The 25,164-nt window shown below is 45.2% G+C and overlaps 1 long non-coding RNA gene across 2 annotated transcripts in view; it reads left to right on the plus strand.

The window, feature by feature from the left end:
- Window positions 1–25,164, plus strand: part of LOC147364564 (uncharacterized) — a 96,479-nt gene that overhangs the window by 38,929 nt on the left and 32,386 nt on the right. Inside the window, exon 3 of one of the 2 annotated variants that reach the window (XR_015134677.1) lies at window positions 21,751–22,095. The exons of the other annotated variant lie outside the window; for it this stretch is intronic. This is a non-coding gene — a long non-coding RNA (uncharacterized LOC147364564). Of the gene's footprint in view, window positions 1–21,750; window positions 22,096–25,164 lie in introns of those variants that run through there. 2 annotated transcript variants of the gene reach the window in all.

The raw sequence follows: 25,164 nt of genomic DNA on the forward strand, positions 1-25,164 counted from the left end.
CTGCAGAACATGGGTTCCAAGACACATGGGCTCAGTAGTTGCTGCTCAGATCTCAATATTTGCAGTGCGTGGGCTTAGTTGCCTTGCAGCATGTGGAATCCTCTCAGGCCAGGGATTAAACCCACGTCCCCCACATTGGCAGGTGGAATCTTAACCACTGGACCACCAGGGAAGTCTTGTTTTTCTGTTTCTTGATGATGCATAGTTAGTTTATATTCTAGAGGCTAATTCTTTGGTGACTATATATGTTGCACATGTATTTTCTTGTATTCTTATCTTCTTTATAAAAGATGTCATTTTATGAAGAAGTTTCTAACTTTAGTGTAATCATATTTATTCATCTTTTCCTTTATGGCTTCTACATCGTCTGTCTTGGCTAAGAAAGTCTTTTCCACCTTGAGGTCTTTGACACATTCCATATTGTCTTCTAAACATTTAATAGCTTTTCCTTTTTTTAACTTTTAATTTTGAAATAATTATAAACTCACAGAGAGTTGCAAAACCAATGAATAGATGTGACATCTTGTATACCTATAGTACAATGTAAAAACCCAGAAACTTTGGCTAGATGACAGACCTTATTCTGTCTTCACCAGTTTTCACATATACTCTGTGTGTATGTGTGTGTGTGTGTGTGTGTGTATATGGTTTTTACATAATTTGGTCCCATGTATAGATTTGCATTTCGTTGTTTAGTGCTTAACCCACTTGGAATTGCTTTTATGTGTGGTGTGAGATAGATAGTCAATGTCCCTCCAGTCCTCAGGGAGCATTTATCAAGAATGTTGTAGCATCACTTATTGATAGTCCATCCTTTCCCCGCTTATATGCAATACTGTTTTGTAATAATTCAGGTTTCTGTATATGTTTATGTCTGTTTCTGATCTCTCTGTTCTACTCCAGTGATCTACTTATCCATTCCTGCTCTAGCACCACACTATCTTAATTATTTTATATTAAGCTGATTAAGGAGAAGGCAGTGGCACCCCACTCCAGTACTCTTGCCTGGAAAATCCCATGCACGGAGGAGCCTGGTAGGCTGCAGTCCATGGGGTCGCTAAGAGTCGGACACGACTGAGGCGACTTCACTTTCACTTTTCACTTTCATGCATTGGAGAAGGAAATGGCAACCCACTCCAGTGTTCTTGCCTGGAGAATCCCAGGGACCGGGGAGCCTGGTGGGCTGCCGTCTATGGGATCGCACAGAGTCGGACACGACTGAAGTGACTTAGCAGCAGCAGCAGCAGCAAGCTGATTAATTCCCAAGTCTTTGTTCTTCAAGAGTGTCTTAGATAATCTTGGGTTGTTTTTTTTTTTCAATATGAATTTTAGAAGTCTTTTCAAGTTTCACAAATGATTTTGTTAGGGCTTTTCTTGGAACTACATTAAACTATGTTGTGAATAATCAATATCTTTACAATGATGAATCTTCTTATCCAAGAACATGATTTAGTTCTTAATTCAGCTTATTTTTTTTAACGACTTTCAAGAAAGTGTTGCAATTTTCTCCATAAAGAGCTTGCATATGTCTGGTTAATTTCATACTTTGCATATTTTGTTTATATATAAATCTTATCATTTCAATTATATGTTCAAACATTGTTGGTGGTGTGTTGAAGTATAACAGAATTTTGCATATTGACCTTCAATACATCAGCTTTGTTAAAATCTCATTAATTCTAATAATTTATTTATAAATTCTTTTTTCTGAGAAGGTAATTATGCAATCTCCTATAGTTGCCTTGGATCAGGTTAATTTATTTTCTTCCCTTCCTAGTTTATTTGCTCATCATTTCTCCTTCCTCAATCTTCCTTCCCATATTATTTTTTCTTAAATTATCTCCTTTAAAGATTCCTTTTTAAAATGTCTTTTTAAAAAACTGTCTTTTTAAAATCTCTCTTGATTTGTGCTTATCTGAAAATTTTTTTGTTCTTGTTCTTAAAAGAAAAATTTAATGGTATACAATTCTATGTCTCAACTTTATTGAAGTATAATTTATATCTCATAAAATTTATCCATTTTAAGCGTGCAATTCAATAGTTTTGTGACTTTATTGAGTTGTATAATGTAATATAACCATTATCATAATACAATTTTAGAACTTTTATATCATCCCAGTAAGATCTCTTATACTCATTCATAGTTAATTCCTTCTCTTACTCCTAGGCAACCATTAGTCTACTTTCTGTCTCTAAAAATTTGCCTTTTCTGGGCTTTCCATATACATGGAATTATGCAACATGTGCCTTTTGTGTCTGGCTTCTTTCATTCAGCATTCTACTTAGTCTTTCACTGTATGAACACAGCACATTTGGTTTATCCATTCACTAATTGCTTGTTTCCATTTTGTGATTAATGATGCTATGAACAGTATGCAAGTCTTTATGTGGACATATGTTTTCATTCCTCTTGATTATTATCTCTAAGAGGGACGGCGAAGCCTGGCGGGCTGCTGTCTATGGGGTCGCAGAGTTGGACGTGACTGAAGCGACTTAGCAGCAGCAGCAGCACGGCAACTTTATGTTTAAGTTTTAAGAAACTGAAACATTTTTCCAAAGCAGGTTCCTACCAATACTAATACTTGAGGATTTTGATTTCTCCACATTCCTGTCAATATTTGTTGTTGTCTGTTTCTGATTGTAGCCATTGTAATGGGTGTCAAACTGTACTTCATTGTAGTTTTAACTTGCTTTTCCCTAATGACTAATGGTATTAATACTAAGCATCTTCTCATCACATATTAACCATTTGCTTATCTTCTTCAGTGAACTGTCTAATCAAATCTTTTGCCCATTTTAATTGAATGTTTATCTTCTTATTATTGAGTTGTTAAGAGTTCTTTCTTTATTCTGCACACAGGTCTGTTATAAAATGAGTGTTTCTGTCCCCCCAGAATTCATATATTGAAATCTTAACCCCCAGTGTGATAGTATTAGGAGGTGGGCCTTTGGGAGGTCATGAGGGTGGGGTCCTCATGTATGGGATCGGTGGCCTTGTAAGGAGACCCCAGGTGCTTCCCAGGTGGCTCAGTGATAAAGAATCCACCTTCCAAGCAGGGGACGCAGGTTTGATCCCTGTGTCGGGAAGATCCCCTGGAGAAGAAAATGGTAACCCACTCCAGTATTCCTGGGAAATCCCATGGACAGAGGAGCAAGGTAGGCTACAGTCCATGGGGTCGCAAAGAATCAGACACAACTAAATGGCTAAACAACCCCAGGGAGCTCCTTAACTCTCCCTCTGCCTTGTGAGGATACAAGAAAGTAGCTGTCACTAGCACCTAACCATGCTGTCATCCAAATCTTGGACTTCAGTCTCCAGAACTGTAAGAAATACCTCTCACTTGTTTTTCAGTCACCCAGTCTGTGGTACTTTGTTATAGCAGCTTGAATGAACTAAGACAAAGTCTTTTCTCAGATATGTTATTTGCATATATTTTTTTTCTCAGTCTCTGTCTTGTGAACATTTATGCCTTGGTTCTTTATGGAGTTCTTTGAGGCCTAAATAGAAGTTGCATTGCTCCAGAGATGAATTGGGCTTCCCAGGTAGCTCAAACAGTAACGAATCTGCCTGCAAGGCGGGACACCTGGGTTCGACCCCTGGGTTGGGAAGATTTCCTGGAGAAGGGCATGGCAATCCACTCCAGTATTCTTGCCTGGAAAATTCCATGTACAGAGGAGCCTGGTGGGCTATGGTCCATGGGTTGCAAACAGTCAGACAAGACTGAGCAACTAACACACAGAGAGATGAATTGGGTTTGCTTCTGCCAGTCACCTGAGGGATTTGCATGATCCAAGCAGACTCCCCTGACCCCCTGTTTACTTTTCAGACAATAGGAAAGTCAGGACGGGGAAGGGTGGTACATGCTCCTTCACTTTCAGGGCAGGTGAGTGAGTTGCATATTCACTCCCACTTGGGGTCATACGATCATATCCAGCCATGAGGTAAGCTGGGAAATGCAGCTTTTAGCTCAGTGGCTAATGTGCCCAGCTAAAAATCCTATGCAAAATGGCAGTGCATGCTCTAGTAAATAACAGAACTCACATTCAAACTCAGGTCTGTGTCATTCCAAAGCCATGCCCTTGCAATTATGCTATGCTGCCTTCCTGGGAAGAAGCCAACAGAAAATCTTGTTTTAATAGTGTCCTGAGAACCCTCATGCTGCCCCTACCCCCTACCCCAGCCAATGAGTGTCAAAGGCAGGGTTTGGACAAGGATCTGCTCAAAGGATCATCTTCTTGCTCCACCACTCTACCCTCTGGACCATTTCTGAAAGGGGCATTTTCATGGTCATCTGCATGGCATTGTACTCATTCTGTATTTTTCTTGGGATCCAGTAGCTACCCTCCCAAATGCCGTTCCTCCTTCTCTTGCCAGATAACTAACTTTGCTCTGTGGCCCAGGATTCGGAGTTTTTTAAGTCTGTTCTGTGGCCTGGAGTCTCCCTGCCAGGGATGATACTTGGAGGACAAAGCTCCCGATGGAATGCCCACTGCAGTGGCCAGTCAGGAAATGCCACTGGATTTGAGGCTGCACACAGAGGCATCTACTTCAGCTGGGAGGGCACCTGAATGTGAAAATTGTTTTCTTTTTCTTTCCTTTGAGGACTTTTATAGGAGCTTGAGAACCAACGAAATGAGAGAAATGGGTGATAGTCTCAAAAGCAGATTTCTCCAATGGGCTGAGCTCTTATTGGGCATCTGTGAATGCCTGGTTCATGCCACTTCACTCACTGTCTTAGCTTCACTCTGTTGATTCTGCTTTAGGGATGGTTCAGTTCAGTTTAGTCCAGTCTCTCAGTCATGTCTGACTCTTTGCGACCCCATGGATGGCACCTTGCCAGGCTTCCCTGTCCATCACCAACTCCTTCCTGGAGCTTGCTCAAACTCACATCCGTTGAATCGGTGATGCCATCCAACCATTTCATCCTCTGTCTCCCCTTCTCCTCCTGCCTTCAACCTTTCCCAGCATCAGTCTTTTCCACTGAGTCAATTCTTCACATCAGGTGGCCAAAATATTGAAGCTTCAGTATCTGTCCTTCCAATGAATATTCAGCACTGATTTCCTTTAGGATTGATTGCTTTGATCTCCTTGCAGTCCAAGGGATGATTACTGTCTCCCTAATCAGAGAGGGCAAGCTGAGTGCTGAGCAAAAAGTTAGAGAGGTTCCCTTCCTTTGGGATAGAGGACCTGGAGAAAGTGAAATGCTTGGAGCTGCTTAAAATGAGGAAGGGACTTGGCCGGCAGTACAGTGATTAAGACTCGGCACTGTGAATGCAGGGGGCACAGATTCGATCCCTGGTTTAAGAGCTAAGATCCCATATGCTGTGCAGTACAAAAATAAGTAAATTAATTAAATTTAAAAACCTTCCCAGGGACTTGGTGGTCCAGTGGCTAGGACTCCACACTCCCAATGCAGAGGGCCCAGATTCAATCCCTGGTCAGGGAACTAGATCCCACATGCTGCAACCAAGGGTTCACATGCCACAGTGAGGATCAAGGATACCATGTGCTGTGACTAAGACCTGGTGCAGCTAAGTAAACAAATAAAATATTTTTTCAATAAATAAAATGGTGAGGAAGTCACTCTGCATCTGTACAAAAGGAGCATTCATACTCTTACTTCCCACCTTCATTAGGTTGTGGGCTTATCCCGAAGTCAGAGGTCATGATGCAGTTGCCTTATCTTAGAGCATCTCTAAAATGTAAGGTTATTCATCATTTACCAGCACACTAAAATCCATCCTCTGAGCTAGAAGACAACACTGGGGATGATGCTAATGGGACGGAGTGGCAGGAACACAGAAAAGTTAGAGGGCACTGTTCCTTTGGACAAATATTTTTTGGGCACCTACCATGTGACAGGCGCTAGTCCAGGCATCATGACTAAAACAGCTACTTCCCTCCAGGGAAATGGAGAGTCATGCCAACACAGAATTACAGCAAAATGCACTAATGCTCTTCTAAGAGACTAAACCTCCTGTGGTGGCTTCCCAGGCGGCCCACTGATAAAGAATCCGCCTGCCAGTGAAGGAGATGTGGGAGACTCAGGTGAGATCCCTGGGTCAGGAAGATCCCCTGGAGAGGGAAATGGCAACCCACTCCAGTGTTCTTGCCTGGGAAATCCCATGGACAGAGGAGCCTGGTGGGCTATAGTCCATGGGTTGGACATAACCGAATACACACACACACACACACACACACACGCAAGAGGATGTTAAAGTTCACAGCATGGGGAAGGTTTCCAAGTGCTGTAGTGGGATTAAGTGCACAGTGCTGGAGGGTGTGGAGACAGAGGGAGACATGAATGGAAAACTGTGCTCTGGGGTCTCTGTGGCCCCTCTACGCCCATACATGACCTTTCTCTGTTCTCCTCTTGCCCTGAAGGCTGACCTCTAGGAGCTCCCAATCTGCTGCCTTCCCGCTGGGTTTAGCCAATAGGAGGCAGCAGATGAAGATGGAGGACAGGGAGCAAGGTCGGGATGTTGGTACCCACCGTCCACCAACTTCCTCTGTGCCAGCTCGTCTGGCCCTACTCTGCAGGTTCCAGCACCACTGCACTTCCCCTCTGTCCTTTAGGCTTCAAGGTGGGACCAGATGCTGTCTGATGGGAGGCCTTGGATGATGCACCATCGGGTCCCTTCACTTAACCAGCCCCTCTCTAAACAGTGCTTCCATTAAACTCTCTTGAGTTGACCTCTCCAAGTGGGCATCTGTTTCTGCCAGGACCCTGGCTGTTATTGGAAGTTTGGATGAAAATGTAAAGGACAACCATGCCAAGGAACAACCACTGCTTTTTGTTTTGTTTTTTGTTTTGCAATGACAGTGGCATACTCTTCTTTTGAACTCCCATAAATTATATACTGAAATAAACCAGACCCAAAAGGTCATGTGCTTGTGCTGTGCTGTGCTCAGTCGCTTCAGACTCTGCGACCCCTTGGACTGTGGCCTTCTGTTCATGGGATTTCCTAGGCAAGAATACTAGAATGGGTTGCCGTATGCTCCTCCAGGGGATCTTCCCTGCCTAGGGACCGAATGTGGGTCTCCTGTGTCTCCTGCGTTGCAGGAAGATTCTTTATTGCTGGGGAGCCATTGGGGAAGCCCATCAAAGACCATTTTTGCCTATATCCATCTGTATGAAATGTCCAAAAGAGGTGACTTTGTAGAGGCAAAAAAACAGATTAGCTGTCGCCTGGGGCTGAGGTATGAACAAGAAGGGACTACAAACTTGCACAAGCAGTCTTTTTAGGGTGATAGGTTTTGGTGATGTCATACAATTCTGTACTATATTAAAAAGCACTGAACTGTATACATAAAATGGATAGATTTTATGCTATATAAATTGATCTTCAATAAAGCTGTTATGATTATAAACCAAATATATCAATAGTATGTGAAGTTTGGAAAATAGAAGGGAAAAAACACCTATAAGCCCACCACCCTAACATAACTATTATGTTTTTTATATTCCACTCCAATTCTATATTATCTGTATTTGACAATTATGGAAATAATGGCATTAACTGACCTTTATTGCATGCTTCCCATAGCCCGGGTTCTAGGTTAAGCACACAGCACACATGATTTCATTCAATTCTTATAACACATTCTAAGGAAGTTACTATTCTTTTCAGAATAGTTGATTTACAATGTTGTGTTAGTTTCAAAAGTATAGCAAAGTGATTCATATATGTGTGTGTATATATTTGTATGTATGTGTATATGTATCTTTTTTAGATTATTTTCTCCTACAAGTTATTACAAAATAAAGAATGTTGTTCCCTGTTCTATGCAATAGGTCATTGCTGGTTGTCTATGTTATATATAGTAGTAGTATATGTTAACCTCAAACTCCTAATTTATCCCTCCCCCTACTTTCCCCTTTGTTACTATAAGTTTGTTTTCTATGTCTGTGGCTTTACTTCTGTTTTGTAAGTAAGTTCATTAGTATCATTTTTTTATATTCTACTTGTCAGTGATATCATATGTCTGTCTTCTTCTGTCTGGCTTACTTCTCTTAGTATGATAATCTCTTGGTTCATCCATGTTTTTGCATATGGCATTATTTCATTCTTTCTTAATGGCTGGGTAATACTCCATTGTATATATGTACCCCATCTTTATCCATTCATCTGTCAATTAGATTGATTTCAGTCTTGGCTCTTGTATTGATAACAGTGCTGCTATTGAACATATCTTTTCAAATTATAGTTTCTCAAGGAAATTACTATTACTACCCACATTTTGTTAATAAGAAAACTGAAGCTCAGAGAGGGTCACTGAGCTGCAACGTAAATGTCATTTTCCACCTTGCCGTAGTGTTGATTCTTTCAATGTCTGCAAAATCATTCATTGGGTTGGCATTAATGCATGATGTTTAACTCATCCCTCTTCTGTAACATATATAGTGTTTCCTTTAAAAATGTTCTGATGAACAGCTTCATTAGAAATAGCCTTATCTATATTTAACATCATCTTCTTAGGATGCTTTTCTAGAAGCAGAATCAAAGGGAACAAGGCCATTTTTAAATGTGTTGAAGTGAAATCAATTTCCAAATGGTTGGAATTAATAGTTCCACCTGGCAACTTTCTCCTAGCCTTATCAGCACTAATAGTCTAAGTTTTTATGTTCTGCTTAATTTAATGGTTTATTTGTTCTTATTTTAATTTTCATGCATGTATGTAACTACTGGAAAGTTTGGAATTTTTACCATACCAGTTGAATGTCTTCTTTTACAAGGAAACATTTGTTGATAGGTGTCTTGCTGGTTTTCTTATCTGTTAACCCTTCATGTTTTATCTTAGCTGGAAATATTTCCTGCCGCCCCTTTCTTTATTTCACAAACTGCTTTTACCTATTTTTACATGTGCTTAGTCCCTCAGTCATGTCCAACTCTTTGCGACCCTATGGACTATAGCCAGTGGGATTCTCCAGGCAAGAATACTGGAGTGGGTAGCCATTCCCTTCTCCATGGGATCCTCCTGACCCAGGGATTGAACCCAGGTCTCTTGCATTGCAGGTAGGTTCTTTACCTTCTGAGCTACCAGTGAAACCAATTATTCTTTCCCTTTGTGAGTTTATCCATGGCTTTTAGACTTTCAGAGACATTTCTCTCCAGGGCTTTGATAATATTCTGTTACATTTTGTCTTGATTTTTCTGTAGAAAAAATTGTTTTACATTTAAGAAAAACTTTATTTATTTTTGAGTATAGTTTGAGATGTGAGCCTAAATGATTTTTTCCCAAACCATTACTTAGCTTTTCTAATACCAAACATTAGTTCCTTTATCATGTATTATGTTCTTATAAGAGAGCCCTTTGTGCTCCAGAGAGGTACTATCTTAGTAATTGTCATTTGACAATATGCTTTTGCATTTAGTTCGTCTAAAATGTCTCACCTGTTCATCCAAGAGAGGTCAGGTCATCCCACTTGCAGGGCAGCTGGATGAACAGCAGGAATCATGGGTCTGCTCAATGCAGAACATGTGGGGGCAAAATGGTCACTACAGTCTTAGGGAAGCGTGCTGTCACCTTGAGGGTGACTGAGATCCCCAAGGACGAGAGTGAACAGGAAACCTGATCCTGAGATGCTCAAAACTAACAGGGCCAGGAGAGCCTTCCCAGACAATTTCACATAATCACTTCAGCTTACAGAGAAGAAAACAGGTGAAGACATATAATGCCTTTTGCCCAAATCTACAATGGCAGTCACCATTTGGCTCCCACCAAATGTTTACCAAGAATCAATTATTTTTTTCCCCAATCTATTTATGATACTTATACTTAACACTGTAATGATTCGATTTAATCAAAAGGAATATAAACCAAAAGAGAGGAGTGGAACAAAAGATAACTATTGCTATTTTATGACAAACACAATACTTAAGAAAAACTTGGCAAAGGTGAACCACTAAAAAATCTTTCAAAGATGAGATAAGTAAAAATCAGAGGGAGCTTTCCCTGTAGCTCAGACAGTAAGGAATCCACCTGCAATGCAGGAGACCTGGGTTCAATCCCTGAGTCAGGAAGGTCCTCTGGAGAAGGGAATGGCAACCCACTCCAGTATTCTTGCCTGGAGAATCCCACAGACAGGGGAGCCTGGTTGGCTACAGTCCATGGAGTCACAGAGAGTCATAAATGACTGAGCAACTAACACTACTGCTACTTGTTAAATCTAGGATTCTGCATTTAAATTGTTTCATGGCTTAATTTCTCTCTATAAAAACAGAAATTATGAGTGTGGCTTGTGCAAGACAAAGAAGATTATCATTAGGGGGCTTTTTTATTTTTAAAGAAAAGGCCCTGGATTCACATCAAAATAAGATTATGCATGTCCTATTTTGACTTTACAGCTTGATTAATCAACCAACTACAAGTCCTAATCACAAGGAAAAGAGGACTTCCACTTGCTATTATTAATATAAAATCACCTGTATTTCTGAGTTATCTGGGCTCTGAGCACCACAGTCGGATTCTGAGAGAGAGGCATGTGGATGTGACCCTGGGTGCAACGCCTCAGAAGGCACTGGGCCCAGACCCAGCTGCACCCTAACCACCGGTGTTTGTGTTGTTCAGTCGTTCGGTCACGTCTGACTCTTTGCCACCCCATGGACTGCAGCATGCCAGGCTTCTCTGCCTTCACTATTTCCCAGAGTTTGCTCAAGTCATATCCATTGAGTTGGTGGTGCTATCTAACCATCTCATCCTCTGCCGCCCCTTTCTCCTTCTGTCTTCCATCTCTCCCAACATCAGGGTCTTTTCCAATGAGTTGGTTCTTCACATTGGGTGGCCAAAGTATTGGAGCTTCAGCCTCAGGATCAGTCCTTGGGCAAATCACTGACGCTCTTTGGACTCAGTTTTCTCCCCTACTTAACAGTATCTGTGTCTTGGGCTTATTATCTAGATGAAAGGATGTTGGTCAGCACTCAGCCTAGTGCCGTGGCGATGCATGCCTAGTTGATCAGTCGTGTCCGACTCTTTGCAACCCTTTGGATTGTAGCCCACCAGGCTCCTCTGTCCATGGGACTTTTCAGGAAAGAATACTGGAGTGGGTTGCCATTTCCCTTCTCCAGGGGATCTTCTCAGCCTGTGTTTCCATGGGATTGAGCCCATGTCTCCTGCATTGGCAGGTGGACTCTGTACCTGCTGAACCATCAGAGAAGCCCCAGCAAGGTGCCAGACCCACTTTTATTTTATTTTATTTTTTTACTTTACAATATTGTATTGGTTTTTCCATACATCAACATGCATCTGCCACAGGTGTACACGTGTTCCCCATCCTGAACCCCCCTCCCACCTCCCTCCCCATACCATCCCTCTGGGTCATCCCAATGCACCAGCCCCAAGCTTCCTGTATCCTGCATCGAACCTGGACTGGCGATTCATTTCTTATATGATATTATGCATGTTTTAATGCCATTCTCCCAAATCATCCCCCTCCTCCCTCTCCCACAGAGTCCAAAAGACTGTTCTATACATCTGTGTCTCTTTTGCTGTCTCACATACAGGGTTGTTGTTACCATCTTTCTAAATTCCATATATATGCGTTAGTATACTGTATTGGTGTTTTTCTTTCTGGCTTACTTCACTCTGTATAATAGGCTCCAGTTTCATCCACCTCATTAGAACTGATTCAAATGTGTTCATTTTAATGGCTGAGTAATACTCCATTGTGTATATGTACCACAGCTTTCTTATCCATTCATCTGCTGATGGACATCTAGATTGCTTCCATGTCCTGGCTATTATAAACAGTGCTGCGATGAACGTTGGGGTACACATGTCTCTTTCAATTCTGGTTTCCTTAGTGTGTATGCCCAGTGATGGACAGGGAGGCCTGGCGTGCTGCGATTCATGGGGTTGCAAAGAGTCAGACATGACTGAGGGACTGATCTGATCTGATCTGATCTGATGACAGTTCTATTTCCAGTTTTTTTAAGGAATCTCCACACTGTTCTCCATAGTGGCTGTACTAGTTGGCATTCCCACCAACAGTGTAAGAGACCCACTTTTAAATGTGAGCTTCTTGTGCTGACTCTAGATGGAAGAAGTGGGGATGAATGAGCCTTGGTGTGTGAACTGGATATGGATGAGCAGAAAGATGGATTGGCAACCCTCTTCACTGGCAAATCCCAACTTACAGAATGAGGCGGCCTTAGGAGAAGGGCACCTGTGAAGTGATTCTGTGAAGTGCACATTCATACCCTGCAACCAAGGGCCAAGACAAGGGGATCCTGGGGACAGAATGTGCGGGACCATCCTGGAGCCAAGAGCAAGGGAAGTGTGAGAGCCTGGGCAAGTTGGGAGCAGACAGACTGACTGGGAGGAGTCCATTTTAGGGGGGACAGTCACACCACCTTGCAGGTGTGGCCAGCAGTGTCTCGGGGTGGGGGGTAGCATCCTGAGTTCTGAGACTCATAAGCTGTTTTCCCTGGTAGTCATCACCCTGTGACTTCCCCAGCTGCCGAACCAAGAGCTGAGGAGCACCCGACCTTACTGCTAGAAGAAGCCCCACTCTGCATCTCTCCGTCTCTCTCTGAGTCTCTGCTTCTCTTCTCCCCTTCCGTATCTGTGGCTGAGTCAGATGGAGCAGTCCTCTCATCTCCGTGGTTGGCAGTGTGGGCCTTCCCAGCTTGCCTGTCCCCAGCCCACAAGGTGCAGAAAGAGCTGCTGCTAGCATGAGTTATTTTGGTCAGCTGAGTCACCACACCAGAAAACAAGATATGACCCTGCCTGTGTCTGATGTGAGAAGCTGGAGCTGGCAGGGACCTCCAGAAAACTGAAAGCCTTAACTGAGGCATCATGCATTTGCCCCTAGGGCCCAGCCCCTAATGGGAAGCCATCCCTCTGCCCTGGGGGTGAGGACCCTGGAACCAGGGGTGCCCGTCCATCACAGCCCCTCTGCAGCCTCTGGACTTGACAATGGCACTACTGCTCCCTGATGCCCCCTGACTTGTATTATAGTTAATGGCACCCAGGACTCACCTGCCCGCCCCACTAGACTCTGTGCTCTCTCAGGTGAGGGACCACACCTGTTTATACCCTCTGGTACATACCCCAGTGACTGGGACATAGCAGTGTTCAGTAAGCGCTCGCTGCCTTCCCTTTATTGTTCCTCCACAGCACGACATCTGAGTGTCTGCTCCTCTACCTTGAATCATCTCTTCTTTGAAGGTCTTCTCATTTCCTCTCTGTCACCAAGTCTAAACCAGGGTCCAGACTGCAACTACCCCTCCCTATCCCTACCCGTTCGTCCTGACCCCCTTGGACTGCTGCCCCCTCGAGCCTCCTCCAGCACCTGCTGCCTTATATCTGCTGCCCTTCACTCTCCGGCATCTCCTGGAATCACAGGCAGAAGTGGTCTGCACGTGGGCACAGGCATCATCTTCTGGGAAATCCCAAGAGAGCCCTCATTCCCCCAGAAGTTACAGGGGTGGAATAAGGAGGCTTAGAAAGATTTGGGATAAGCAGCCATATAGCAAGACTGGCCTGGCCGTGTGCGCTCCTCTGTCTCTTTTGTAAGGTTCCCTTTGGGGGTGGAGAACCACGACAGAGGCCCCAGGGTGATGGCACACCAGTGTGTGCACACATGGGTGCCTTCCCTGTGAGAAGGTTCGAGCACTAGAAGTAGTGGCCGCCATCAGACCAGCCACTCGTTCGACTTGTCAATTTTTTACGTTCTAGATCTTTTAAAGCAGAAATCATTTTAGCTTGGCTGGAATGAAAACTCAAGATACAGTGAATCATCCTGGTCTCATCTAAAATAGATAACGAGGCTAAGTTTGGTGAGAGGTGTAGTAGCCACAGCTGCTTGAAATGATACTCCCTCGTAAATAAATCACCGGCTGGCAGCCTCACCTTGGAATATTTATAAGGAAATAGACCTGGGAAGGAAAAACTCTAAGTCTAGGCTGCAGAGATGCTTGGAAGAGGAAGCTCATAGTGTGTCCAGAAAGTGTGATTCTTGGTTGCCTATGGGGAGACAGGGGAGAAAAGAAGGAAAAAAACGTGTGGGAAGGGAACAGTGTGTGACCTTTTATTTCACTTTCAATCGTGCCCCTGTTCTTGTGTGCCTGGCTTTTTTAAAAGTGGAAGTATATAGTTGATTTACAATGCTGTGTTAGATACCAGGTATATAGCAAAGTGATTCAGTTATATGCATTATATATAATTATATATAAATATATATATATAAGAAATAACCTGAAATGAATATATATATTTGTATGTAAAATATATAGGGCTTCCCAGGTGGCACAGGGTAGGGTCCACCTGCTAATGCAGGAGATGCAAGACATACGGGTTTAATCCCTGGGTTGGGAAGACCCCCTGGAGTAGGAAATGGCAGCCAATTCCAGTATTCTTGCCTGAAAAATCCTATGGACAGAGGAGCCTTGGCAGGTTACAGTTCACGGGGTCATACAGAGTTGGACACCTCCAAGAGGCTGAGCACTATATAAAATATGTATATAAAAATATATAATAATATATAATGTGTATATATATAATATATAATAAAATATATATTATTTTCAGATTATTTTCAACTATAGGTTATTACAAAATACTGAGTTGCCTGTGCTGTACAGGAGGCGCTTGTTGCTTACCTATTTTATATATAGCAGTGTGTATCTGTTAATCCCAAGCTCCTCACTTATCCCTCCCCTCCATGTGTGTCTTTTTCACCACAGGAGAGAGGAGCTCACAGGGGAAGTCTGCACCCCTTCTTTCCTAATCTCTGAGCACTGGCCGGGCAGCCCAGGGCAGAACACTCTGGTGTCTCAGGGGAGTCCCTGAGTTTGCTCCCAAATTATGCCAAAGCTCTGTCTATGCCAGGGGCCACAGGGACACCGGCTTGTCCCCTCTGATCTGGTTCTAATGTGATGAAGCACTTTGGGTGTAAGGAGATCTGCTGCTCAGAAGAGATACAGCCAGGCCTGGGGCATATCATGTAGACTGATCATGGTCCAGAGCCAGATGCTGCAAGGGGACCCCCCCAAGTCCAGTGAGCATGGCATAACCTTAGGCAGGCTGCCACCTCTAAGTCTCTTCCCTACCCCAGCCCTCCCACCACTCAGCTTGTCCCATCCCATCCATTAAATTCCTCCAGGGACATTGCAGAATTGCAACTCCTCCTACCCCAGGAAAACCTCAGAGAACCCCAGGAAAGAAACCTCAAGGTGTAGTGGAAGGGACATCAGCGAGGAGCAGGTAGCACTAAGCTGCGTGGCTTGGGCAATTGGTTTAGGCCTCTCTGAGTTCTCAGCAGCAACAGCTGATTCAATACCCATCCCTGTACTACTTCCTTGATCTACGGGCACCACTGCTGTAGGTAATGGGATGAGAAGATGCAAGAGGCAAGGTCCTGTGACTCCCAGGAATCAGAGATGTGCAAGCAAGCTGAACACTGTAACACGAGTCACAGTACAATCCAGGAAACTGCTAGACATTCAGGGAAGGGTGGGGGCTGAGTAGCGGAGCACATCAACCAGTCCAAGGGAGGACTGAGACAGGAGGGAGCAGTTGAGCTGAGAGCATATGAGGAGAATGAGCCCAGCCACAGGGGAGGGGTCTTTCAAGCTAAATGAACAGCAAAGTCCCAGGGTGGGAAACATCACAGTACCTGGAGGGAAATGAGAGCATTTTGGTATTGCTGATAGAAGTGGCCAGAAGTGAATCTAGATCTGTAGTCAGGACCAAAACATAAAGGACTGTGAACCTCAAACTAATCCAATAAATGGTCTATTTATTTTTTTTTTTAATATTCACTTACTTATTTGGCTGTACCTAGGCCTGGTGGGCTGCCGTCTATGGGGTCGCACAGAGTTGGACACGACTGAAGCGACTTAGCAGTAGCAGCAGCAGCAGCAGTCTTAGTTGAGGCACATGGGATATGCAATCTTAGTTGTGGCATGCGAACTCTTAGTTACAACATATGGGATCTAGTTCCCTGACCAGGGATTGAACCCAGGACCTCTGCATTGGGAGCGTGGAGTCTTAGCCACTGGACCACCAGGGAAGTCCTTGGATGGTCTTTTAAAAATGTAGCCCAGAGCATGTCACTCCTCTATTCAAAACTCTGCAATGGCTCCACTCCCCCCATGTAAAAACCCTCACAATGGCCCACAGGCCCAACAAGGCCTAGCTTCTAGCTCCCTCTTTGACCATATCTCCTTCCAGTGGCCCCCACACATTCTCCCAGCCTCCTCCCTAGCCCTCAGATCAGCCAGGCAGCTTCTGCCCCAGGATCTTTGCCTGGCCTCTTCCCTCCAGTGCAAGTGCTCTTTTCCCAGGCATCTACATGGCTCACCCCTTCACCTCCTTTAAGTCTTGCTTAAATGTTACTTCTTGATGAATCCTGCCCTGACATCCTTTCCCAAATTGCATCAGCTTCCTTCCCCCATCTACACTCCAAACCCCTGCACCCCGTTGAATTTTTTTCCTTCAGAGCACTTACCACCTTTTAACACTGTGTTGTTGTTTAGTTGCTGGGTTGTGTCCAACTCTTTTGTGACCCCATGGACTCTGTAGCCCGCCAGGCTCCTCTGCTCATGGAATTTTCCAGCCAAGAATATTGGAGTGGGTTGTCACTTCCTATTCTATGGGATCTTCCTGACCCAGGGATCCAACCCATGTCTCTTGCATCTCCAGCATTGACAGGTGGCTTCTTTACCACTGAGCCACCAGGGAAACCCCAATATACTGTACAGTTTTCTTATTTACTATGTTCCCCCATATGGAATATGAACTGAATCAGGGCGGGTGTTTTTGTCCACTCTGTTTACTGCTATATCCCAGCCCCTAGAACAGTGACTTGTACATATTAGGCTCTTAACAAATGTTTCTTAATGAATGATTTAGCTAGGCAGCCACTGGCAAGCATTAGATTTGGGTGGGGGGGGGGGGATGTGTGTGACATACTTAGATTTATAATTTAAAATCTCTCTAGCTAGACACTGTGGACTCATAATGGTCTTCTTGCTCCCCTTTTTAAAATCATGATTCACAGTTGGAAATTCATTTCAATTTTTTGTATACACAAGAAACATATAAAGCATCTAGGTGAAACAAAATTTTCATGAAACAGTAGTTACCTTTTCACCTTTGCAATGATCCCTGATCTATGGTGATTTTATTTTTTTTTAATTACATAATGGTTTCAAACTACTAAGTTGATTTCATAACCCCCCAGTAATAGGCCAAGGCTTGGAGTTCAAAAACACTGGTATAATAATATTCTGGAATTTGATAGTGATGATGATGGTACAGTATTATAAATATACCAAAAAACCCACTGAACTGCACACTTTAAAATAGTTTAAATGGTGAATTCTACATTATGTGACTTTCATCTCAATTTCAAAAACCCTATTTTTTAATGATGTAAAGGCTTAATCTAAAAGAGACCAATCTGGAGATGGAAAGACCAATTAGAAAATTATTATAATCATCTAGGTAAGAGGTGATGAGTGGGCATAGTCCAAATAGACAAGAAGGGCAATTCAGAATGATTTAGAAGATTAAATTGGAAAGCATGAGAAATAGGAGTCAAGGTTGATTCCAGACTTCTGCCTCTGCTACCAGAGGATGATGGTGCTATCAGGTAAAATCAGGAACACAGTACACATAGTAGGAAACTCTTGATTTTTTAAAAAAGTAGCTTATGTGTGTGCACTCATACCCCGTCAAAGGGGAGAAGAGCTATGAGGCTACCCTCCATTGTGTTGGCTAGCCAGGGAGGCTTGCAGTATGAGATCAGACGTCCACCAGCATCCAAGAGTGGGTGGCAGAGGTGGGAAGAGGGGAGGCACAGAGGAGCCCTGGGAGGGAAGGGATCCAGAGAGACTGGGGTGCCGTGCTGTAGAAGCCAGAAGAGTGAAGACTTTTAGAAGGAAGCTGACCAGCCAAGATGTGCAGAGATGCAGGGCCTGGAAAGTGAAGAGCAAGCGAAGACACAGGCAGAAGGGCAAGAGCCTGGAAGGTCAAGGCGCACCCCACCCCAACCAGTCTCAGCTGTTTTCAGGAACAGCTCCCCCAAGTGATTCCCAGCCTGGGAACCTACTGGGCCTCAGGCCATGACAGGCCAACCTGCCTCATAGTCTTCCCCCACCTTCCCTCATTCTCTCCTGCCCCCAAGCACAGCCCTTGTTCCTTTTAATGACTTTCCTATGTGGAGGTCCAGGTGGCCTCTGGACGCCCCTGAAAGGAATTTCCTGTTAACAATTTCCCTTCCCCCTGGGCTTGGCAAAGAGTTGGTGGACGTGATGACGCCACCGAGGGCTGGCCCAGGTAGAAACACGAAAATGGACAATTTTCACTTTGGGGTCAGAAATGCAGTTATTTTTCCAGCTGGCTCCAGGCCTTCTGTGACTCTGGTAGTAGAATCTTCCACCAGCCACCCAAGGATGTGGCCGAGGCTGAGACCCACTTGAGAACAAGGACAAGTAGGCTGCTGTCCAAGGGGGAGGGGCTGACAGCTTTGCAGGCTGAGGGTCGTGATACAGGACAGATTTCCTAAATCCTTTCACAGGCGTATGCAGGGTCTTCATAACAAAGTGAACCACTCAAGTGGCCCACAGAGGCAGCCATGGAAAAGAACATGAGGGCATGATCTGTTCTGTTCATCAACGGCCTTCAATCACTATTTAGCATTTATGGTAAGAACTGGGCTGCTTCACCTGCAAATGTTCTTGAAGCCCTTATCACCTGCAAAGCAAAATGCTCAGGTATTAAGAGGGGCACAGGCTAGGCCCCTTCTCACCTGTACAGAATCTTTGTGTGAAGTAAAAAGTCATCTCTTCCTCTGGGCTGACGCAGGCTGTTGCCAGGCAGCACAGCTTGGTGAGCAATGCTCAGCCTACATCATCTCCCACAACCCTCTCCCTTCACCCTTCCCCTCACTTCCAAGCTGGATGTTCTTGTGCAGAGTCCCACCTGCGCAACCCTATACAGCAGCCCTGGAGACAGAGATGAATATGGCAGAGTCTTCAATCCCCAGAAGCCCCAAAACTGGTTAGCGAGCACACACATATAACCAGGCAACTAACAAACGCAGCCTCTGAGAAATGCTAAAACAGAAATGCTAATGGTGGTGGGGTCCTACAGATGGGAAAAGTTCACCCTGATGAGGAAATCCAAGAAGACTTCTTGAGAAGATAGAATCTGAGGCAAACCTTGAAATGTTGGCAGATAGGGGAGTGGAGAAAGGAGGCACAAGATGTCAAGGTGTCTTCTTGGGAGGAGTAGATTGTTATGGCTGGAGGAAAGGGGAGCCAGGGGGATGGAGGGAGATGCTGGGGAAGATATTGAAGGAGGTAAGAATGAAGGTCAAAATTGTGAAGAGTACTGAGTGACTTACTGAGGAATGTGCACTTGGAGAGAGCCAGAGAAGGCTGGGGAAGCGAGCACTGGAAGACCTCGCCCCAGTAAACGCTTTAGCCCCAAACTGACTCTCGCCTCACTAAGGCTCACGTCCCATTGCTAAGAACTAGTCGGATAGCTTCATCTGACTTTTTTCCTTTTCTAAAAATTGGAGTATAGTTAATTTATAGTTAATGTTGTGTTAATTTCTGATATATAGCAAAATGATCAGTTATCTGTATGCATACATTCTTTTTTTATTTTCTTTTTCATTATGGTTTATCACAGGGTAGTGACTATAGTTCTCTGTGCTACACAGTAGGACCTTGTTGATTGTCCATTCCATATGTAATAGCCTACATCTGCTATTCCAACCTTCCACTCTATCTCTTCCCTAACTCCCTCCCCCTTGGCAACCACATATCTATTAGCCCCATCTAACTTCAGAGGACAGCAAGGGAGGGTGACCCTGCTAGGCCATGGGCTAGAAGGAGAGAGCAATTGGATGTAGGTGAGTGCTAGAAATCCCTACCAACCATTTCTTCCTCTGCTCCATCTTCCCCTTGGCCCTTATCATCGTCTGACATACTGCGTATTTGCTCAGTACATATTTTTGTCCTGCTCCCCCACCCCCACCCCTGCCACTAAAGACTGTAAGCTCTCTGGTGGCAGATCATTTGCTGCCCTTGCTGTATTGTTCATTGCTGTATTCACTGTACCTAGAACAGAGGCTGGCAGGCAGTAAGAACTTGATACATATTTGGTGAATGAGTCACTAATAAAAATGAATAAATAAAGGCCTGGATGGTGGTGGAAGGGCCAGCAGTGGGGGAGGGGAGTGGTGTGAGAGGCCTGTGAAAAGTAAGAAGCGGTAATACCACAAAGGGCATAATAAGACAGGTAAAGGAGCTTTTGCTTTATCCCATGGAGTGTAGAGAACCACAGGCAGGGGTCTTACAAGGGGAGGGATGTTCTGGAAGATCACTGGGGACGCAGGTTGGAGGATGGCTTGGGATGGGGTCACATAGGAGGCAGGGAGACCAGCTGGGAGACAAGGGGTGGTGGTTTAGACGGTGGGCTTCCTGAAGGAGGAGAAACAAGGCTTGATGAGAGAAAGAATGTGGGGTTTGAGAGGGGAAGAGGATGGCTTTAAAGGGTTTGGCTGGAGTTACCAGAAGTAGAGTCCCTTTGTCATGCTTAACCAGGAGGATTGAGGGGTGGAACAGACCTAGGGGGAGGTGGTAACAAGGAATTTGGTTGAGACACGAGAACTTTGACCCAGTCCACACACCCGGGCCTTGTTAAATGACAGGCGACTCGACGCTTAGAAGATGTATTTCCTCACCACTGAAATTTTGCCCACAGTTTCCTGTGGTTGACAGAGAAAGAATGTCCCCTCACTCTCTGTCAACCACTCCTAGCTCTGACCTCACAGAAGAAGTCAGAAAGAGAACTGAGAATATGGGCCCCTCTCTCGCATCTGGCTGAGAGCTCACTCCTGCCCTGAGGACACAGACCCGCTCCCATGCCCCCAGTTGGGTGTCAAGGTCTCGGGGCAAAGGGGAGCTGTCAGCTGGCCCCTAGTGGATCAGGATGGGTGGGTCAACAGCCTCCAGGTGGGGCCACCATGTAGTTAAAGGCAGGCAGGGCCGCCAGCTCTCATTTGCATGGGGACTTCTTGGTGACATGCCCTGCCCTGGCAGCAGCCTCTCCCCACTCCCTGGGCCCTGATCCCCAGTCTTGGCCACAGTTCCCCTGTCAGTCATGTTTTTGGGCTTGCCAGTACCTTGTGCTTGCTGACTTCCCTCCCACATGCCAGTCTTTTCCAAAGTTGTCCAGGATTGAAAATGATCCCCGCAACACCCCATCACCATGCCATCACTCAGGTCACAAGACAGAAGCCCCCAGGCCCTCTCTTTCAGCTTGAGGGAAAGAAGTAAGCTGATTTAATCCAGGCTGTAGGAAATCCTCCCTGGCCAGCTTTGGAAACAATGTACTGGGAACCAGCACAGAACTTGGTTGTTGAGCTACAGCCTGACTCCAGTGGTGTCTAGGCTGGTCATTTGCTGTGTAGTTAGCCGCTCTCTTGCTCCCAACTGCTCCACGGGGAGGTGATTGAATGTCACCTCATGCATTAACCATGCACGGGAGGGGGCTGCCAGAGCTCTGTTACCTGCCTGCCCACCTGTGGCCCCCATGCCTTCGTCACAGGCCATCTGGACTGACACCTTGATTGATTATGAGGGTTCCATCCTGGATGGAGCAGCCACAACCGTACTTGGTGGGAGGCAGAGGGCAGTGTTGTAGCCAGGCCATCTGTCTGTGCTGAGTATCCCCTCCTGCAGGCCTGGGCACCTCTCACTGACATTTTCATCAGAGTCCTTGTTTTGCAGGCGCCTCTCTCCTGCTAGGACAGCATCTGCCAACCCACCATCTGCTTCACATCCTACAGAAGGGGCTTTGGCAAAAAGAGTTCAAATTCAGCAGTTTCGATAAACCCCAGAGAAGATCATCCCTCTGCCATTTCCAAGAAGTACCCACACCAACTTGTGAATTATAGAACCCAGCCACAAAATAAAGGATTGGTAGTTTGCAGAGAAATTTGCACAACCAGGAGAGAGAAGAGAGCTGCCAATGATGAATGCCTCCTCTTTCCAAATACTGGTGGGTAAAGAAGCGGCCAGCCGCTGCATTCAAAGCCAAAGGAGGAGGGAAAAAATAAAGCAGGAGTTTGATTTGAGATTGCAGTGCAGAGTGCTGTAGCCATAAGTTCCGCAGGAGGTGGGAGAAGAGGGAGGAGACTATTTGTTGATTCCTGGCACCTCTGGGTCAGATGTTGTGTGGGTGATTTCGTGGACTTATCTCACTGTGTCTCTGCCACAGCACTCTGAGGCAGAGAGGTGACATCGCGTGCCTACCATCTCACAGCTCACAGGGCAAGGTGGTGATTCAAGCCAAGCTGCCTGGTGCTGAAGTTCACCCTCTCTCTGCTGGACCACGTGTTCTCCCCAGCATGTTCCAGGAAAGTAGGAAACCAAAACAGTCTTAACTCATATCAAAGCAAGATCAAAATAAGAAACTTGAGAGCAAGTGCCACCAAATAAAATTAGTTTGAATAATCTACACTTAGTTAAGGGTCCCATGAGGCACCCATCCAGAGGGAACAGTTGTTGTCGTTCAGTCGATCAGTCATGTCCAACTCTTTTCAGCCCTTTGAACTGCAACACACCAAGCTTCCCTTTCCTTCACCATCTCCCGGAGCTTGCTCAAACTCACGTCCATTGAGTCTGTGAAGCCATCCAACCATCTCGTCCTCTGTCGTCCCCTTCTCCTGCTGCCTTCTATCTTTCCCAGCATCAGGGTCTTTTCCAGTGAGTTGGCTCTTCGCATCAGGTGGCCAAAGTATTGGAGCTTCAGCTTCAGCATTAGTCCTTCCAATGAAAATTCAGGATTGATTTCCTTTAGGATTGACTGGTCTGATCTTGCTGTCCAAGGGACTCTCCAGAGTCTTCTCCAACAGTCAGTCAGTCAGTCAGTTCAGTCACTCAGTCATGTCCGACTCTTTGTGACCCCATGAATCTCAGCATGCCAGGCCTCCCTGTCCATCACCGACTCCTGGAGTTCACTCAAACTCATGTCCATCGAGTCAGTGATGCCATCCAGCCATCTCATCCTCTGTTGTCCCCTTCTCCTCCTGCCCCCAATCCTTCCCAGCATCAGAGTCTTTTCCAATGAGTCAGCTCTTCGCATGAGGTGACCAAAATATTGGAATTTCAGCTTCAGCATCAGTCCTTCCAATGAACACCCAGGACTGATCTCCTTTAGGATGGACTGGTTGGATCTCCTTGCAGTCCAAGGGACTCTCAAGAGTCTTCTCCAACACCACAATTCAAAAACATCAATTCTTTGGCGCTCAGCTTTCTTCACAGTCCAACTCTCACATCCATACATGACCACTGGAAAAACCATAGCCTTGACTAGATGGACCTTTGTTGGCAAGGTAATATCTCTGCTTTTCAATATGCTATCAAGATTGGTCATAACTTTCCTTCCAAGAACAGTAACTGTGCCTAAATACACATTGTGTTGAATAAACACATTTCCCTGAAGTACAACAGTTACTGTTATTGAACACTCCTACAGTGGGCTTCCCTAGTGGTTCAGCAGTAAAAATCTGCCTGCAATGCAGGAGACCCGGATTTGATCCCTGAATCGGGAAGATCCCCTGGAGAAGGAAATGGAAACCCACTCCAGTATTTTTGCCTGGAGAATTACATGGACAGAGAAGCCTGGTGGGCTACAGTCCATTGAGTCACAAAGAGTCTAACAAAACTGAGCAACTAACTCACACACACACTCCCACGACAGCCTTTGCTCTTGAGGGGAAATGGGCAGGCTCTAGGAGACATGCCACGATGATGCCTGAAAATACTCCTGAGCTTTATTCACTTGGTGACAGATCTGGCCAGTACATGAAGCATGCAGGAGTATTCAGAATGCCTTCCTTGTTCATCCATATGTCTCCTCCTTTGGCAAGTCCAGATATCACTCTTAGCCTTCAGGTACCATCTGCTGTTCTCTGAATGTGTTGGCTCTGGGAATTCTGTACCCCTCCCCTCCTGGCCCCTCACCAACTAAGTTGCCTGCCTTCCGCCACTATGTTGCATAAAATGCCCAGTGTGGCCTCAGAATTGCTTTCAGAGCAGCTGTATGTCTGCTAGTCTGCTTGGGCTGCTGTAACAAAGCATCACAGATTGGGTAGTTTAGGAACAACGGAAGTTTATTTCTCACAGTTCTGGAGGCTGAATCATAAGATTAGAGTACAGGCATGGTTGGATTTTGGTGAGGACCCTCTTTTTATAGTATCCTCACATGGCAGAAAGAGGGCAAGAGAGTTCTCTGGGTCTCTTTATTTGTTTATTTACTTTTGGCTGCACTGGGTCTCGATGCTTTTGGCATGGGCTTTCTCTGGTTCTGGTGAACGGGGCCTGCTCTCTACTTGTGGAGCACGGGCTTCTCACTGCAGTGGCTTATCTTATTGAAGCCCACAGGTTCTAGGCGTGTGGGCTTCAGTGGTTGTGGCAAAGGCTCAGGAGTTGCAGCTCACAGGCTGTAGAATGCAGGCTTAATAGTTGTGGCCCAGGGGCTTCCTTGGTCCACAGCATGAGAAATCTTCCCAGACCATGGGTTAAACCCACATCCCCTGCATTGGCAGGTGGATTCTCATCCACTGCACCACCAGGGAAGTCCTGTGGGTCTTGTATAAGGGCACTAATCCTATTCATAAGGGCTCCACCCTCATCACCTAATCACTTCCCAAAGGTCTCACGTCCTACTTATACTGAGGGTTAGGATTTCCAAGGGGTTTCCCTGGTGGCTCAGACAGTAAAAAATCTGCCTGCAATGCAAGAGACCTGGGTTTGATCCTTGGGTTCAATCCCTGGGTTGGAAAGATCTCCTGGAGAAGGAAATGGCAACCCACTCCAGTATTCTTGCCTGGCGAATTTCATGGACAGAGAAGCCCAGTGGACATAGGCCATGGAGTTGTAAAGAGTCAGACACAACCGAGCAAAAATGAGAGAGAGAGAATAGAACTTCATAAGAGGAATTTTGGAGGGATGCAAACATTCAGTTCATTGTAATGATCATTGCTAGTATTAACTATACTTGTAATTTTTCAAACCAGTGGAATTGAAAGTAAGGGTTTAAAACACTCTGGGCACAAGGTCTCCCAAACCATTTTCTGCTTGCCCTTCCTACATCCAGATTTTTGTAAGGAAGCCTGGAAGCCTTGGAGTTGAGTGCTC

This window comes from Bos grunniens, chromosome 10 (genome assembly GCF_055505025.1).
Source record: "Bos grunniens cultivar Pamir isolate PY7600 chromosome 10, Bosgru_T2T1.0, whole genome shotgun sequence".
NCBI lineage: Eukaryota > Metazoa > Chordata > Mammalia > Artiodactyla > Bovidae > Bos > Bos grunniens.